This window comes from Myotis myotis, unplaced genomic scaffold (assembly GCF_014108235.1).
Source record: "Myotis myotis isolate mMyoMyo1 unplaced genomic scaffold, mMyoMyo1.p scaffold_m19_p_5, whole genome shotgun sequence".
NCBI classification, from domain to species: Eukaryota; Metazoa; Chordata; class Mammalia; order Chiroptera; family Vespertilionidae; genus Myotis; species Myotis myotis.
This window is the reverse complement of record NW_023416357.1, coordinates 30,231,549-30,248,936: the sequence shown is the minus strand read 5'-3', so window position 1 is coordinate 30,248,936 and position 17,388 is coordinate 30,231,549. Positions and strand designations below refer to the sequence as shown.

The following is a 17,388-nucleotide window of genomic DNA, read 5'->3' as shown; positions in this document are numbered from 1 at the left end:
AGTCCGTGACTATGTGCTGAACACAGTTGTAAGCATTTTACTGACATTGCTTAACATAATTCTCTCCACCGCCCTGATTACACCCACTTTCCAAATGAGCAGACTGAGGCATACAGGGGTAAAGCAGCATGACTGGCGTGTGGGACCATGCCGGGATTTACACCTGCCACTCTGACTCCACAGTGTTTAGAACCACTACTGGTATTGGATGCTGCTTCCTCTGTATATCCCAGTGGGTTTGCCTCAGTGCTTCATCCTGAGCAGTGGCTCTCAACCTTCCTAATGCCACGACCCTTTAATACAGTTCCTCATGTTATGGTGACCCCCAACCATAAAATTATTTCCTTTGCTACTTCATAACTGTAATTTTGCTACTGTTATGAATCATAATGGAAATATCTGATATGCAGGATGTATTTAGGCGACCCCTCTGAAAGGGTCTTTCGACCCCCAAAGGGGTTGCGACCCACAGGTTGAGAACCGCTGATCTTGAGCCTTTGGGATCTATTTAAAGATGGAAAATAGAGTTGCATCATCTCATCATTTGAGAAACAGAAAGATAGGACCATCATTCTGCATAATTCCAAAGACACAGTTCACATTGTGGTTTGTGTAAATGGTTTCCCCTTGTATTTGTACAATGTACAGCCAGCACAAAATAAGGAATAATTACAACTACCTTAAATGGTTGTTTAAGGTAGCCCTGCTAAAATGATCCCTCACACAGTTTTACCCTGCATTGTTTCAAGTGATTCTTAGTGAGACTGGCCACCCCAGCGAACAGCTTCTGCTTAGGTCTCTCCTCATGCTAGGAAATCAGAGATGAGCATTAAGTTTCCACAATTAGTTATTTGACATAATCTAAAAGTTGTCAGGCATTTCCTCGGGGTGAGTTGAAATTCTGGATTGCCATATCTTCTGCTTCCAGTTCTGTCAAGCAATAGTTGAAGACAAATGTTCTCAAAAATGATCTCTCCGGAGCTGGAGGCAGGTTGCTTCTGGTTTATTTCTCCGGGAGAGGAGAGAGTGGTGGTGATCTTTGCCTGCTGTGGCAGCACCTACAGGGAAGTGGTGACTCACCATCCTCTGATAGAACTGTGGTGACCCTGCAGCCCCATAGTTCCCAGGGGTATGACTCCCATTGAGTCAGGGCAGTCGCTCAAGCCTGGTTACAGCAGAGCAGGAATTCCTCAGCATTACTGACCCATTGTCATTTCTGTTACAGCACCTGTTGGGTAACAACAAGAGTGAAGAAAGCATTTGGTTAGTGAAGTCTCTGTAGACTGTCCCAAGCTATTTCAAATACATTCCGTTTATTCTTAGAAAACGAAGTTCACTTCACAGAAAAAGTATTGAGCATATCCCCTGAAGCAATCGAGTAGAATGGGAGTCAGAGAGTGAAATTCAAATGTATCTGTTTCTCTTAGAGCTAAAATCTTCTCTTCATGTTCCCAATTTCTCTTAATGCGTGGAACCTAACCCCAGTTCAAAACTGTATCTCTGGGACTGAGTGAAAACAAAGGTGGCCCTCATCAGAACTCTCATACCTCTTCCTCCACTGTGGGAAGCATGCTGGGGCCCCAGCAACTCTCTTAGTTCATCAGTCACTAGTCAGATATTTTAAAGGAAGATTTAGCAAATAATTTTGATACAACCAGACAACAGTGTTATTGTCTTAGTTTGGTCATTCAAGTACGCAAACCCTGGATTATAACAATCTCCTGTGTTCAGTTACTGTAGAGGAAACCTTAAGGAGAGTAATATTTTCCTCCCCACTAAACTATTATGTCCTCAAGGGTTGCAACCACATCTTTTTTATCGTCTGTGATATCTACTATGAGCTAGATCATGAGTAAGCTGTGCAGTGAATGCTCAATGCCTTCTTTCACCTCACTAGCAAAGCAAAACATAACTCATAGTTATCAAAATAGTACAGGAAATAACACACTATCTGGAAATATTAACTGTATCTCCTGTATGAATCACTTCTTCCCAGAATTCCCTTTCCACCCAAGTCCCATGTCCAGGACTCTGTTGCCTGTGGCACATACTATGGTCCTCAATGTCCAGAGCCTGTGAGCTTTTTATGGGTCTATGAAAATATTTGAGAACTGAAAAATAAAGTAATTGACTCCAAAATACCAAAGAAAACTATAAAAGCATGATTAAAGTTTCATTGAATGTTCAAAGTGTAACATTATGTCAATTTTAATAATTGTCAAATAAATATTCATAAAAACTTTATTGCATTTGAAGAAAAACTTGTGGGAATGAATATTTTTTTACTTCACAAGCAAGCGGGGTGATTGCAGAGAATTCAGGCCAACCATTAGTAAAATGAGTTTAGTAGGAGCCAAATAATTTGAAAAGCAAAATTATAAAGGTCATTTCTAGAGTTTTATAGCAAAGTTATTGTATAAGTGGGAAATGGGGCTAATTTAATATGTTGGATATGATGTGTAGTGAGGCCTATAAAGATGTTAAAACAGCCCTACCTAGACTACTACCCATTTGCAAAAATTTATATTTTGTATTTTGTTGATACTGTAAATCACTGTAATTAATTATAATTCAGAATTATTATAAGGTAACTCTTTAAGAAAAAGATTAACTATCTGCAGAGAAGTCTGTGAGTCAACCAAAGAGCGAAGTAGGTCCTGGGAGAGTCTGACTCAAGGAAGAACTGTCAGCTGAATGAAGCCTTAGATTTCATGGACTTGGGTGGGAGAGCTTTTCCATAGTCTTGCCTCATATGGAATAACCATCTTCCCTGAAAGTAGAGTGGGTTGGGGCATTATCTCTTCTAGCTTATTTTCCTTCAACTTTCCATAAGGCAACTTCTGCCTCAAGACTCAACTTTTTTGCAAAACTATCAGACAAAGCACGCTCTTTAAGAACACAGGGCACACACGAGAGCAGTTCTGAAAATCAGTTCTGTGTTGTTGACCCTTTTTTTCAGAGTTCACTGCATGTCTGGAATGAACAGGCTCTCTTTCTCCCCAGAAGAGCACAGATTGATATGCAAGCTCAGGTTAAATAGTGTTTAAGTCTGCTCTCCTGTCCCTTATACAGGAGCTATCTGTTCCAAGGACAAAATTCAACTGTAAATATAATATACCTATGAAAATTGTTCTTAAGGAAGGAAAATATCTTCGTTTTGAGAAAAGAACCAGCATAGTAAAATTAAAATGTGTATTTTTCTTTCAAAAGTTATGGTTGAGCCGAAACCAGTTTGGTTCAGTGGATGGAGCGTCGGCCTGCGGACTGAGGGGTCCCGGGTTCGATTCCGGTCAGGGGCATGTGCCTGGGTTGCGGGCATATCCCCAGTGGGAGATGTGCAGGAGGCAGCTGATCGATGTTTCTCTCTCATCGATGTTTCTAGCTCTCTATCTCTCTCCCTTCCTCTCTGTAAAAAATCAATAAAATATATTTAAAAAAAAAAAAGTTATGGTTGAATACCACATTTATTATTCCTGAAGTCTGGTTACTAATTGCTTGAAACGTTTTTAAATTTAAATTTCTAGAATGAAAATAATAACTAATTTCTAATGATTACAATGTCATGTCTACACACACACACACACACACACACACACACCAAAACAAAACAAACAAAAAAAAAACCTGTGACCAGAGGTGATAAATTTATTCTTTCTACCATCTTTATCTAACAATTGCTTAAATGAGTTAAAAAAATTATTCTTCTGTTGAGATGCTATTTTTAATGCTATTTATTTAGTTCTTGAGGTCCTAGTTTACCCCAGAAGACATTTGGCTCTTTGAACAGACAAATTAAAGTCCCAATTTAAGGCCCCTAGCATGCTACTTCACCTCCTCTAGACCTGTTCCTCAGTTGTTAGATGGAGGAAATGACAGCACCTCGCTCATGAACTTGTTTTAAATATATCTGAGATGGTGTGTGCAGAGCGTCTGACCCAGCGCCTGGCACACGGTGAACACGCACCAAGTGGAAATTCTGCCTGTCATTTTCAGATTCCTTCCTTGGAAGGCCTAAGTTCTGGTCTAGTTCTTCCACTCAACTAGCCAGGAAGCACTCTCTGCACCTCAGTTCCCTCATCTGATAAATGGGTGTAATGTCTTCATGTGTTTGATGTAAAAGTAAATGTGCTAATATATGTAAAATTCTTATGATAGCTCCAAACCGGTTCTTAGAGAACTGGCCAGAATGTAGCCTTCCCATCCAGAGACACAGCCCTCTGATTTATAGGCAGATGGGTGACTGACTGGCAGATTTTATAGGATGCCACAAGCACCCTCCCATTGTCTTGCCAAGATGCAGGAAAATTCTTCCTGGAAAAGCCATTGTTTTGAACTGAGCTTCCAAAAAGTCCCTATTAGAATTCAAATACCCTATCTGGTTGAATAGCACATTGCGTAACAGCTTCTCCAGATTAAGCCTTGTTTCTCCTAAGTACCTCAGAAAGAATCTTTCCCTCCTAAACAATGATAGTAGGATCAGCTCAATGCCTGCCCAAGACTGCTTCCAATGCATTTCTTACCCAGTTTCTTTCTTTTTTTTTTTTTTGTATAGAAAATTTTATTGTAAGGACATAGGAACTCTTTTTTCATAAAGGAGATGCCAAAAGTAGCTTTTAGAGATAGAGGCTTATGAAAAAGAAGACAGGCAAGCCTCAATTTTTGAAATCTAATTTCAACGGTGAGGCAAATGCCACAAAAAGAACCTGGGGGAAAATTGTAAAAGGCTTTTTTTTGCCACTGTTGACCAAAGAAAAGATGAATTCTGTTGTTAAGCAAGCACCCTGTGAGACAGGTACTATGCTAGGTACTGGGAATACGAAGATGAATAAACTCCACCCACGTTTTCAAGGCATGGACAGCATTATGAAGGACCAGACAGCACTATGGAGGCCCGGATCCCTCTCCCTTAGCCAGGTGAGGAGGGGATCCCGTTGTGGCAGTCTGGGAGGAATTAGCACCAGAAGCCAGAGGCGGCCAGCCACACAGCAGGACTAGAGGATGACTTCTAAGTTAATTCCTCACAAGGAAGGGGGGGGGGGGGGGGGCGGGGAGAGAGAGAGAGAGAGAGAGAGAGAGAGAGAGAGAGAGAGAGAGAGAGAGAGAGAGGAGAGAGATTCCAGTGAAGCATGCGCAAAGATCCAAAAGTCATAGTTTGGCATTGCAAATGAGGCAACATCTCTTCTCATTTAATCCCATGTGCTGTCATGCATTGTAAGCACATTACACACAAGCAAAACATAATAATCAAAAATAACCCAAGATGTTCACAGATTGAGTGAAACCAAGAAGACTAAACCCCTAAATTTGTCTTTGAGTTAGTTGGCTGCTTGTGTTAGATCTTAAGGGTGAGTAGGACATTTGCTCGCAGAGAAGAGGGTTAGAAGGTAAAATACTCGCCAGGCAAAGGAAACAGCACAGCAGATTTGGGGCAAGGCACGTATGATTGTGTGGTTGCCGTAATAGGGTATGAAAAATTAGTTATCAAGGGTAAGGCTGAACAATAGATTGCATATTGTCAGGAGCAAGGAAGTCACATGTTTGTGTTCTCCCACAACGCCCGGTTTATTAAGGGAGACCCCCGCCCCCCCCCCCCCCCCCCCCCCGTCAGCCAATAGAGTAACCTACAGGCTACCCACAGAGAGGGGGAGCTTAAGTGGTAGAAGGGAGTAGAGCAAGCTTCCAGCACGAAGTCCGATCACTGGTAGTGTCTGCAGATGGAGAGGCAGGTGTTGGTCTGAATCCAGGCAGCTACAGTGGTGACTTGCACCTGGTGGGAGTGGAAGTCCAGCCGGGCTAAGAGGGTGAACCGAGGTCCAAACAAGCTCCAGCATCAAATGGTCAGAGCTCTGAGTTCTTACAGCCCCCAGTGGACAGAAGTCCCACACATATTAGTGTCCATATGGAGCTCTTATCCAAGTATCCAGATTTGTGGTTTTGGGTGTTTCAGGCCCCTCCCAAGGGAGTTCCCGTTACACCCCATTACCTCAGTCTTGACGTAGCACTTGACATAACTGTCATGGCTGACAGTGACTCTGTATTGGATTGTCAAACGTATTCAGAAGGTCTACTTAGTCTGTACACATCCAAATGGTAGTTTTTATTTAACACACACACAAAAGGCTATAATTGATTCTATAAGGAATGGGAAGTTACCGAAGGTTGTTAAGTAGGGAATTTAACATTTAATCTAACATCAATAATTTAACATTTGGGTCTTTGAAAGATAACCCAAAGAGAATACAGAGAATAAAACTTAGATGCGTAAGACACGAGGCAGGAAAACTGTTTACAATCTATTATGTAAAGGGAGTCAGGGGATCAGGTTCTAAATTAAGATTAAACACAAAACAATTATTTTTAATCAATGTATTATAGTAATACTAGTACTAGAGGCCTGATGCATGAAATTTCTGCAAGAGTAGGCCTTCCTTCCCCTGGCTGCCAGCAATAGCTTCCCTCTGGCACCCAGGACCTGGGCTTCCCTTGCAGCCCTGGCTTCGTCCAGAAGGTCGTCTAGAATGATGTTCGGCAGGATGTCCTGTCTAATTAGCATATTACGCTTTTATTATTATAGATAGTTTTAAGCTTTAAACCTTTTTTCCTCCATATTTATTAACTTCTCTTTTAAAACTTATTTAAAATTTTTAGTGAATTTAAAACTTATTTTTAACAGTAGGTATTATTTATTGAGCTCTCACTATATGCCAGACACTTTGCCAAGGTTTTTTATGTCTCATTTAATCCTCATAAAACTCTTTGTATCTTTATGTTATAGCTGAAGAAACTGAGGCTTAGAGAAGTTTAAGTAACTTGATCAAACAACTAGTCATTAATGGAGTCCGGATTTTCACCCACAATCTGGCCCCAAAGGCCACGTTTAACCTGACCCTGTATACCTTCCCAAATTAATAGGCATTGTCTCAAATAATAGACCTTTTACATTAAATAAAATTTATTTGGAATGTATGTTGTCAAAGGGAAATTGCTTGAGTTGCCTGAATCATTTTACTGTTACCTTTAACATAGGTAGGGGGAAATGTTATAAAACAAATGTAAATTAAATCGAACTGATGAATGTTTGCTTTTCTAATAAGTCAATTTTATTCACTGTCTATTCCGTCAGGTATTAAATTATCATTAAAGCACATTCTAGGGAGGCCAGGGAAAGTCAATGGGGGAAAAAAGGAGACATATGTACTACTATTTGTAATACTTAAAACAATAAAAAAGCACATTCTGTGTGTATTTATTTCTGATAGATTATTTTCCAAATCCTATCTTAATGAAAACTTCAATTCATGGCACAATATTAGAAGCAGGGATTCATTTAGATATGCAATTTTTCTAGTTGTTTTATTTTCTCTTTCAAAAAGTTATTTCATCACATAAATATGTAATGAATACAGAATACAAAGGAAATACAAGAGGACTTGTAAAATTTGAAGTTAGATAAGTTATTTTATTTGATGCCTACAATGTTTTCTTTGAAATCCAATATTTTGAATTAGTACAAATTTCTGAAAGTCGATGACAAAATGCATTTCCTGTCAACATTACTGATCCCATGCAGAAGTGTTTATGCTGGTTTTAAAAACTAGTTTTCTGAACCTTTCAATAAAAGACAGTGTACTTTATTGAAATTATACATGTTGAAATTATACATTATAAGAGGTCTCACATATTGTTACCTTTCAAAATGATCATTTGTGAGCCAGTATTACCTAAGGAGGCAATCAAATGCCATCTGTTGTATAAGTAAGAGCCAACCACCATTACTCATGTTATGAGTATGGCTAAAGATTTTTATCACATTGTATAGTGAACAGATTCGTGATATTATCACATATACCCTCATCATAGTGTTTATGAACCTAAAAATTAGAAACAAAGACAGTAAACTCAGACTGTTTAATCCTGAATATCTGGAAAATCTAAAATTTTCTGGCTGTTAAATATGTCCCTTGTAAAATCACACACACCATTTTAATGGATATTCATTCATTGTCACTGTCCAACTGAAGAGGATGAATGGCTTAAAAACAACATTCCCAAAAACATAGTAGCAATTTTTAATCTCCCTCTCTCTTACCTCTCTTCTCTCTCCACTCTTTCCTTCTCACAAACACATCACACACATCACATGCATACTGATCCTGTCACCAGTGATGTGACTTGAAACAAATCACCGGCTTTCTTTATTCATAAAATCAGTATTAGTGCACCTAACGTGCAGGATTGTTGAGATGAACAATTAAAAAAGAATATATAAAGTAATTAGCAGGTGGATTATTACGTAATCATGATTATTGTTATTTTTATTTATAAAAACTTTATTGTTTTCAATTAATTTTTACTATAGATTCAATCTCTAATCTAAATACAATGACTTCGTGTTTTCCATTTATTTTGTTGTGTTTCTCAAGAAGTTTGCCCACATTGCTTAAATTTTCAAATTTATTGGCATAAAGTTGTTCATAACATATTTTCATTTTTTTATGTCTAAAGAAACTGATACTGACAATTTGTGTTTCTCAAATTAGTTCTTGTTCAGTATTGCTTTATGTTTGTCAATTTATTATTCTTTATAAGGAACCAGCTTTTACCTTTGATGATTTTTATTTTGTATGTTTTTATGTCATTGTTTTATTTATTTCTTTTTTTAATATATTTTATTGATTTTTTACAGAGAGGAAGGGAGAGAGATAGAGAGTTAGAAACATCGATGAGAGAGAAACATCGATCAGCTGCCTCCTGCACATCTCCTACTGGGGATGTGCCCGCAACCCAGGTACATGCCCTTAACCGGAATTGAACCCGGGACCTTTCAGTCCGCAGGGCGATGCTCTATCCACTGAGCCAAACCGGTTTCGGCTATGTCATTATTTTATACTCTCATCTTTATTTTTATTTTATTTGACTGTTAAAGTATAATTAGCTGTTATCTTTCTAGATTCTTGGTATTATATCATATGAGATATTGTCAGTCTTTCTCATTTTCTTTTTTCCTGAGCTTTATTGAGGTATGATTGACAAGTAAAGTTGTATATACTGGTATTTAAAGTGCACACAGTGCAATATACAGATCGTGTGACATAGAAATCCACACCCAAAACTTTTATGGTCATATTAACCAATGTCATCCCAATAAATGTAATTAAAAAATTAAAATATATAAAGTGTACAATGTGATGGTTTGATATGTCCCTACATTGTGAAATGATTACCACAATCAGGTTAATTAATGCATCCATTACCTTTTAGTTACAATTTGTGTGGCAGGGGTAAGGATGAGAATGCTTAAGATCTACTCTCTTAGTGAATTGTGTGTACTATTTATAATACAGGATTAACTATAGTCACAGTTCTGCACATTTGATCCACAGAACTTCTTTTTTATTTTTCAATTACAATTGGCAGATATTATATTAGTTTTAGATGTACAAAATAGTGATTAGACATTTTTATAACTTACTAGAGGCCCGGTGCACAAAAAATTTGTGCACTTGGGGGGATCCCTCAGCCCGGCCTGTGCCCTCTTGCAGTCTGGGACCACTCGGGGGATGACTACCTGCTGGCTTAGATCCGCTCCCTGGGGAATTGGGCCTAAGCTGGCAGTCAGACATCCCTTTGGTAGCACGGGAGCCCTCAGGGGATGTCTACTTGCCAGCGGGGAGCAGGCCAAGCTGCAGTCAGACATCCTTAGCACTGCTGAGGAGGCGGGAGAGGCTCCCACCACCATCGCTGTACTGGCAGCCATCAGCCAGGCTTGTGGCTGAGCAGAGCTCCCCCTGTGGGAGCACACTGACCACCAGGGGGCAGCTCCTGCATTGAGCATCTGCCCCCTGGTTGTCAGTGTGTGTCATAGTGACCAGTCATTCCCAGTTGTTCTGCTGTTAGGGTCAATTTGCATATTACCCTTTTATTATATAGGAGTGCCTGGCCAGTCTGGGTGAGGGGCTGAGAGCTGTTGGCAGGCTGGCCACAACCCCCAGCCACCCAAGCTCCCAGTGGAGGCTGGTGGGAAATAGATATCTGGGATTTGTTTATCTTCTATAATTGAAACTTTGTTGCCTTTAGCAGAGACCACAGCCAGCTCAGGGCTGGCGGGAAGCTTGGTTCCTCCATCTCCCGGGCAACCAAGCCTCCTGCTTGCTCCAGCTCTGTGGCTGCCAGCCGCCATCTTGGTTGGGTTAATTTGCATATAGTCGCTCTGATTGTCTGGTAGGCGTGGTTTAGGGCGTAGTGAAGGTATGGTCAATTAGCATATTTGTCTTTTATTAGTGTAGATGATGTGATCACAGAATTTATTCTTCTTAAAGATTTATACACCTCTGCCATCATCTCTGCATTTCTAACACCTGTCGATCCTGAATACCACCATTCTACAAGTCTGACATACCTCCCTCTCTCTCTCTCTCTCTCTCTCTCTCTCTCTCTCTCTCTTTTAGATTCTACTTATAAGTGAGGGTGTACAGTCTTTCTCTGTCTGGCTTGTCCTCCAGGTTCATCTATGTTGTCACAAATAGCATATTTCCTTCTTTTCCATGGCTGAATAATATTCCACTATATTTTTATACCACATTTTCTTTATCTGCTTGTCCATGGAAGGACACTTAGGTTGTTTCCATACCATGGTTACTGTGAATAATGCTACAATGAACATGGAAGTGTAGATATCTCTTTGAGATATTGAATTCATTTCCTTTGGATAGATACCCAGAAGTAGAATTGCTGGATCATATGGTAGTTCAATTTTTTATTTTTTGAGGAAACACTCTGATGTTTTCATAGTGGCTATCCCAGTTTACCTTCCCACCAATAGCCTCCAAGGTTTCCATTTTCTCCACATTATCATCAGCATTTACCTCTTGTCTTTTTTATAAACATCATCCATCCAGGTATGAGGTTATATCTCCTCTTAGGTTTGATTTGCATTTCCCTGATAATTAGTGATGTTAAGCACCTTTTTATGTACCTGTTAGCCATGGTCTTCTTTGGAAAAATGTGTACTCTGATCCTTTGCTCATTTTTTAATCATATAATTTGGGATTTGAGTTGGTTAGGGGTTTTTTTTGTTGTATTTATTTATTTATTTTTTGCCATTGAGTCATATGAGTTCTTTATATATTTTGGATATTAACATCTTATCAAATATATGATTTGAAAATATCTTCTCACAGGTTGTCTTTTTATTTTTTCAATATTATAGTTTATAATAAATAAATATAGTCATGCACTGCTTAATGACAGGAATATGTTCTGAGAAAAACATTGCTAGGTGATTTTGTCATTATGCTAACATCATAGAGTGCACCTACCCAAACCTACACGGTATAGCCTACTGCACACTTAAGACATATTGTATAGCCTTCTGTTCCTAGGCTATAGGCCTGCATAGCATGTTGCAATACAAAACAACATGAGATTAAATCAAGCACAAGAGAAAATGATGCAATCAAGAGACTCAATAAGCAAGAGATGCGTCAGACTGCTGCCAGCCTATCACAGCACACTGTTTAACACCAAACTTTTATGCATAGAAAGAGAACACTCTAAAATAACTTACAAATATAATGTAATAAACACATAAACCAGTAACATAGCCATTTATTATTATTATCAAGTATGTACTCTACATAATTGTATATGCTATACATTTCTTAATTCTACCTTTTAAAATGTTTTATTATGAACATTTTTAAATGCACAGAAGTGGAGAGTACAATGAACTTCCATATACCCATCTCCCAGTTTCTGTGGCTGTTACGTTTTGCTATATTGGTTTCCTCTGTCCTTCCCAATCCCTCTGTTTATGTTTTAAAACAAATCCTAGACATCCTATTTACCCTTATACATCTCAACTATGCATCCCAACAACAGCACAATTAAGGTCATTTTCTTATACAATGCCAATGTAAAATAATAATAATAATAATTCATTTTTATCATCTAAAACCAGCACCAAGTTTTCACCTGTCTAAATTATTGCAACAGCATGGATGGAACTGGAGAGCATTATGCTAAGCGAAATAAGCCAGTCAGAGAAAGATAAATATCACATCATCTCACTCATTTATGGAATATAATGAACAACATAAACTGATAAACAAAAACAGATCCAGAGACAGAGAAGCATCGATCAGACCATCAAACCTCAGAGGGAAGGTAAGGGAGGGTGGGGGTAAGGAGGAGAGATCAACCAAAGGACTTGTATGCATGCACATAAGCCTAACCAATGGACACAGACAACAGGGGTGTGAGCGCATGAGTGGGGGGGTGGGAGGGTGGGGGGTAATGGGGGGTAAGGACACATATGTAATATCTTAATCAATAAAGAAAAAAAATTATGCTAAGTGAAATAAGCCAGTCAATGAAGGAAAAATACATGATCTCACTCATTCATGGATAATAAAGACCATTATAAACTTATGAACAAAAATAGATACAGAGGCAGAGCTGCCTCAAACAGACTGTCAAACTGCAGCGGGAAGGCCGGGGAGGGTAGGGGGGCAGGAGGGGGGGGGGGTAAGAGATCAACTGAAGGATTTATATGCATGCATATAAGCATAACCAATGGACATAAGACACTGGGGGGTAGGGGAGGCCAGGGGATTGTCAAGGGTGGGGGAAAAAAGGAGACATGTGTAATACCCTTTGTAATACTTTAAGTAATAAAAGAAATAAAAAAGAACACAGAGCAATCATATCTGTTTCAATATGCCAAATAAGATTGTTATGGGTATAATTTAATTCAATGGTGGGTCAATAAAGAATAATGAATACATTTTTTTCAAAAAAAAATTTATTTAGTATTTCAATCAGAATCTAAATATGCCAATGTAATGAATTTATTGTACCCCTTTCAATCTCTAAAAGAGACTTGTAACAGCCATATGTGGATTCTGTGCTATACTTCCATGCAGCTGGCAGGTTTGTTTACACCAGCATCAGCACAAACACGTGAGTAATGAATTGCTCCATGATCTCACTAAATGATAGGAATTTTTCAGCTCCATTACTGTCTTATGAGACCATGGTCACATAAAGGTTATTATGTGGCACATCAATGTATTCATTCGTCATCAGATGACCAAACTGTATTTCTCATAATTATTTGGTCTTTGTCCACTGGTTCCTGGCTCACAGCCCTTAAAACCCTTGGAATTTCCTGTGATAAGAGCCATAAAGATGTCCTTTGTTAAGTTACTATGATGACTTTCAGAAAGCCCTTAGATAGCTAGATAGGGAATTGCTTGCCTGGGGAACCAATAATGTGATTAGAGGGTTGGAACTTTCAGCCCCAAACCCTACAGGACCTCTGGGGAAGGAAGAGGAACTAGAGGCAGAATCGATCCCCAGTGGTCAATGATTTAATCAGCCATGCCTGTAATGAAGCCTCCATTAAAAATCCAAGAGGATGGGGTTCAGAGAGCTGTAGGGTTGGTGAACATGTGGAAAGAGGGGAGGGAAAGTGACATTCTAGGAGAGAGCTGGAAACTCCATACCCTTTTCTCATACCTTCCTATGCATATTTTCCATCTGTCTTATTTTCAGACTACAAGAGATACTCTACACTTGTTACTGAATTATATCCTTTTATATAAATGTAATCTAGTGAGTCAATGGCTTTTCTAAATTTTGCGAGCCAGCCAAAAATTACTGGAACGCAAGGAGGGGGTCACAGGAACCTCTCATTTATAGTCTGTCAGAAGCACAGGTAACAACATGGACTTGCAATTAGTGTCTGAAGCAGGTAGAGGAGGAGAGGCAATCCTTTGGGACTGTGAGCTTACCCTATGGAATCTGATACTATTTCTGGATAGATAGTGTCAGATTGGGTTGAATTCTCAGACACCCTGCTGATGTCCAAGAGTTGCTTGTTGGTTTGGGAATGTGCCCTGTCCCTCATCCCCCACATTGGATTGGGTGCAGAACCCCAAATAATTTTGTTGATAGTTTCCTTTGTTGTGCAGAAGCTTTTTAGTTTCATGCAAATATTCAAAGCAATACCTATTAAAATTGCAATGACATTTTTCACAGAAATAAAAAAAGGCCAGGAATAGTCAAAGCAATCTTGAGAAAGGTGGACAAAGCTGAAGACATCACATTTCCTGATTTCCAACTATATTACAAAGCTCTAGTAATAAAAACAGTATGGTACCAACACAAAAGAAAACAGACCTGTAGATCAATGGAACAGAATAGAGAGCCCAGAAAAAAACCCATGCTTAGATGGTCAACTGATCTTCAACAGGAACACCAAGAACATATGATGGGGAAAGAATAGTCTCTTCCATAAGTAGTGTTGGGAAAACTGGATAGCCACATGCAAAAGAAGGAAACTGGACCCCTATTTCATACCACTCCTAAAAAGTAACTTCAAATGGATTAAAGACATTGTAAAATGCTATAAGCCCTGAAACCATAAAACTCTTGGAAGAAAATAGGGACCAGCTGCTTGACTTTGATCTTCACAGTGCTTTTTTGGACATAACACCCAAAGGCAGGCAACAAAAGCAAAATTAAGCAGGGGGATTACATCAAAATTGTGACAGCTATTATTGTAACTTGACATTTTACAAAAGAGGTTGGAAACCTGAAAGTCAGAAGCCTTCAAAATATTACCCTGGGCTTTTCCTCAGAAATTAAGGAATTTAGTTCCAAGGAGGTTCATGCCTATAGGAAAGTCCTTGAAGCCAGTTGTATAGTTAGCTAGTATAATAAGAGAAGATGCTCGAAGGAAAATGTGTTATTCCTCAATAACAAGGAAATGCTATCAGAGTTCAAAGTGACTTGTTCTTTTTCTTTTTTTATATAATTTTTTTTATTTCAGAGAGGAATGGAGAGAGTGAGAGAGATAGAAACATCAATGATGAGAGAAAATCATTGATCGGCTGCCTCCTGCCCACCCCCTACTGGGGATCAAGCCTGCAATAGAGCATGTGCCCTTGGCCGGAACTGAATCCAGGACCCGTCAGTCCACAGGCCGACACTCTATCCACTGAGCAACACCGGCTAGGGCCAAAGTAACTTGTCCTTATTAATGTTAGAGTACAATGTAGAATACCAGGACACTGTAAAAAAGCATTGCAATTCCATGGTCATTTTTCCTAAAAAGTTATTTGAAATAATGGCAGTACTGAATTTAAGCACATTTGACGGGTCTGAATATTTTATAGGTTTATGACATGGTTCTCAAAAATCTGCTCATGACTCATTAAAAAGTGTAGAGTATCTCTTGTAGTCTGAAAATAAGACAGATTTGAAAGAGGGCAGAGCATTTCAAAATAATAAAGCTATCTTTTAAAATTATAGTACTTAACCTGGCCACAGTGGCTCAGTGGTTGAACATCAACCTATGAACCAGTGGATAGAACACTGGCCTGTGGACTGAAGGGTCCCAGGTTCAATTCTAGTCAAGGGCACATGCCCAGATTGCAGTCTTGATCCCCAGTGCGGGTGTGCAGGAGGCAGCCGATCAATGATTGTCTCTACTCATTGATGTTTCTATCTCTCTCTCCCACTCCCTTCCTCTCTGAGATCAATAAAGACATATTTTAAAAAGAACTTATATTATTTAAGTTTGAGCCATTGAAGAAAAATGTCAAGCAAGTAATAGTATAGATGGTATGCCAACCTGGCAAAACTGCAGATGTCATGACAAAATGCCTAAAGTTCAGGAAACAACATGTGACATAGTGGTTTGGGTCAATAAATTATATGCAGATGGATAAATAAGTGGAACAAATCGATCTCTCTCTCTCTCTCTCTCTCTCTCTTTCTCTCTCCCTCTCCCTCCTGTCCCTCTAAAATCAATAAATAAATAAAAATTAACACAAAACAAAAATAAATGCTGTGGTGACAGTAGTCAAATAGAAGTTTATACAGCATTACACAATGCAATATATCAATGCATGCTATCCGTAATAGCAGCTCTGGATCAAATGCATGTTCTTCGAAGTCCTACAGACCAGGGCCACATGGTTCCTGACAGCCAGCCTCCCTGGGTCCCGGCTTCCTTGTCATCCTGCACACCATCATACACTTGTGTACTAAGAGGAATGTGGAGCGCAGTGCCTTATCTGCTCCATTCTGAGCAGCTTTTCAAAGGGAAAAAAATACACGACACAGATTACAAAACATTATTTCAGAAATGTTTGTGTGAAAAATTGCCGTAGAGTAAACACTGTAATATTGAATAAGTACTCTTCATGTTTTTTTTTAAATTTTTATTCTGTCACTACCTTGAGGATTAGGAGAAGAAGCAAAATGTTAAAAACTTAAATCTTAATGGCCTGCTAATATTGTCCATCTCTCTCTGTAATAGCAAATGTGATGTACTGATCCAAGAAGCTTTGAGTATTCCGGTTAGTTGCATAGAGCATCAGATTCCCTGCTTAAACTTGTTTTCTTTGAGGACAGAAGTGATATTTTAGTATTTCAGGGACTGTTATACTGTGTTCAGGAGATACCCAATAAGATTTTCACAGGTAGATTCTTGGAATGCATGGAACATTGAGCAAGTAAGGAACAGTGCTCCAGGCAGCACTTACCTCTTCTGCGTATGTGACAGTGAAGGGACAGTGAAGGGAGTGGCTGTGAGCTAAATAATCTCCCTGGGACAGAGAGCCTTCTGGGGGATGGTAGAACACAGGGCTGATTATTTCAGGAGAGTTCAACGCATAATATTCAGACATTCCATTCCATGACCATTGTCATTGCTTCCCCATGAAATAGCAACCTTACATAGAAGAGACCAGTGCTCCAAATTAATAATGGTAATTCCTTACTTTTATTCAGTTTGTTTTTTTATTCCTTTTCCCTTGTTAAAAATGCAGGAAGAAACTAAGATAAACCTCCTCCCGTGAGCCTCCTTCCCCTCAAACATGAGTAGTCTCACAAACCTTTCTCTGAATTCCTAAAAATATGTGATTGGTTAACCTGCCTTCAAGTGCCGTCAACACGCTAAATAGGCAACAGAGCTCAGAGTGCATGAAAGCTCCTGAGCAATCATAGGAAAACTGAAAAGCTTAAGGAGATGGGCTATTATGGAAACCAGTTGATTGGCATGTGCCTCCAGAGGCCTGGGGGCCACTCAGAGGAGACGAAATCACAACTGCACCTTAAATCGTGACCAGAGGAGGAGTTGAAGGGTTTGCTCTAATAAGCAGCCAGAGCCTCTGGCGGGATGCCTCACGACATAAATTTTCCAAGTCCTTTGGGTGGAACACAACTGCACTCCAACATCCTGCCTACAAATGCTAAATAAATACGAAGTTCACGTCAGACTAGAGAACCAACGTACTAACTAATGTCATTTGAGGGATCAGAATGCTTTCATTATTTTCGCTTGATAATTCACATCCAAAATAACTGAAGTTGACACAC

General features: G+C 39.2%; 1 protein-coding gene across 3 annotated transcripts in view; it reads left to right on the top strand.

Moving 5' to 3' along the window:
• PDE4D (phosphodiesterase 4D) overlaps window positions 1-17,388 on the top strand; it is a 1,246,395-nt gene that overhangs the window by 981,462 nt on the left and 247,545 nt on the right. The window lies entirely within an intron of this gene.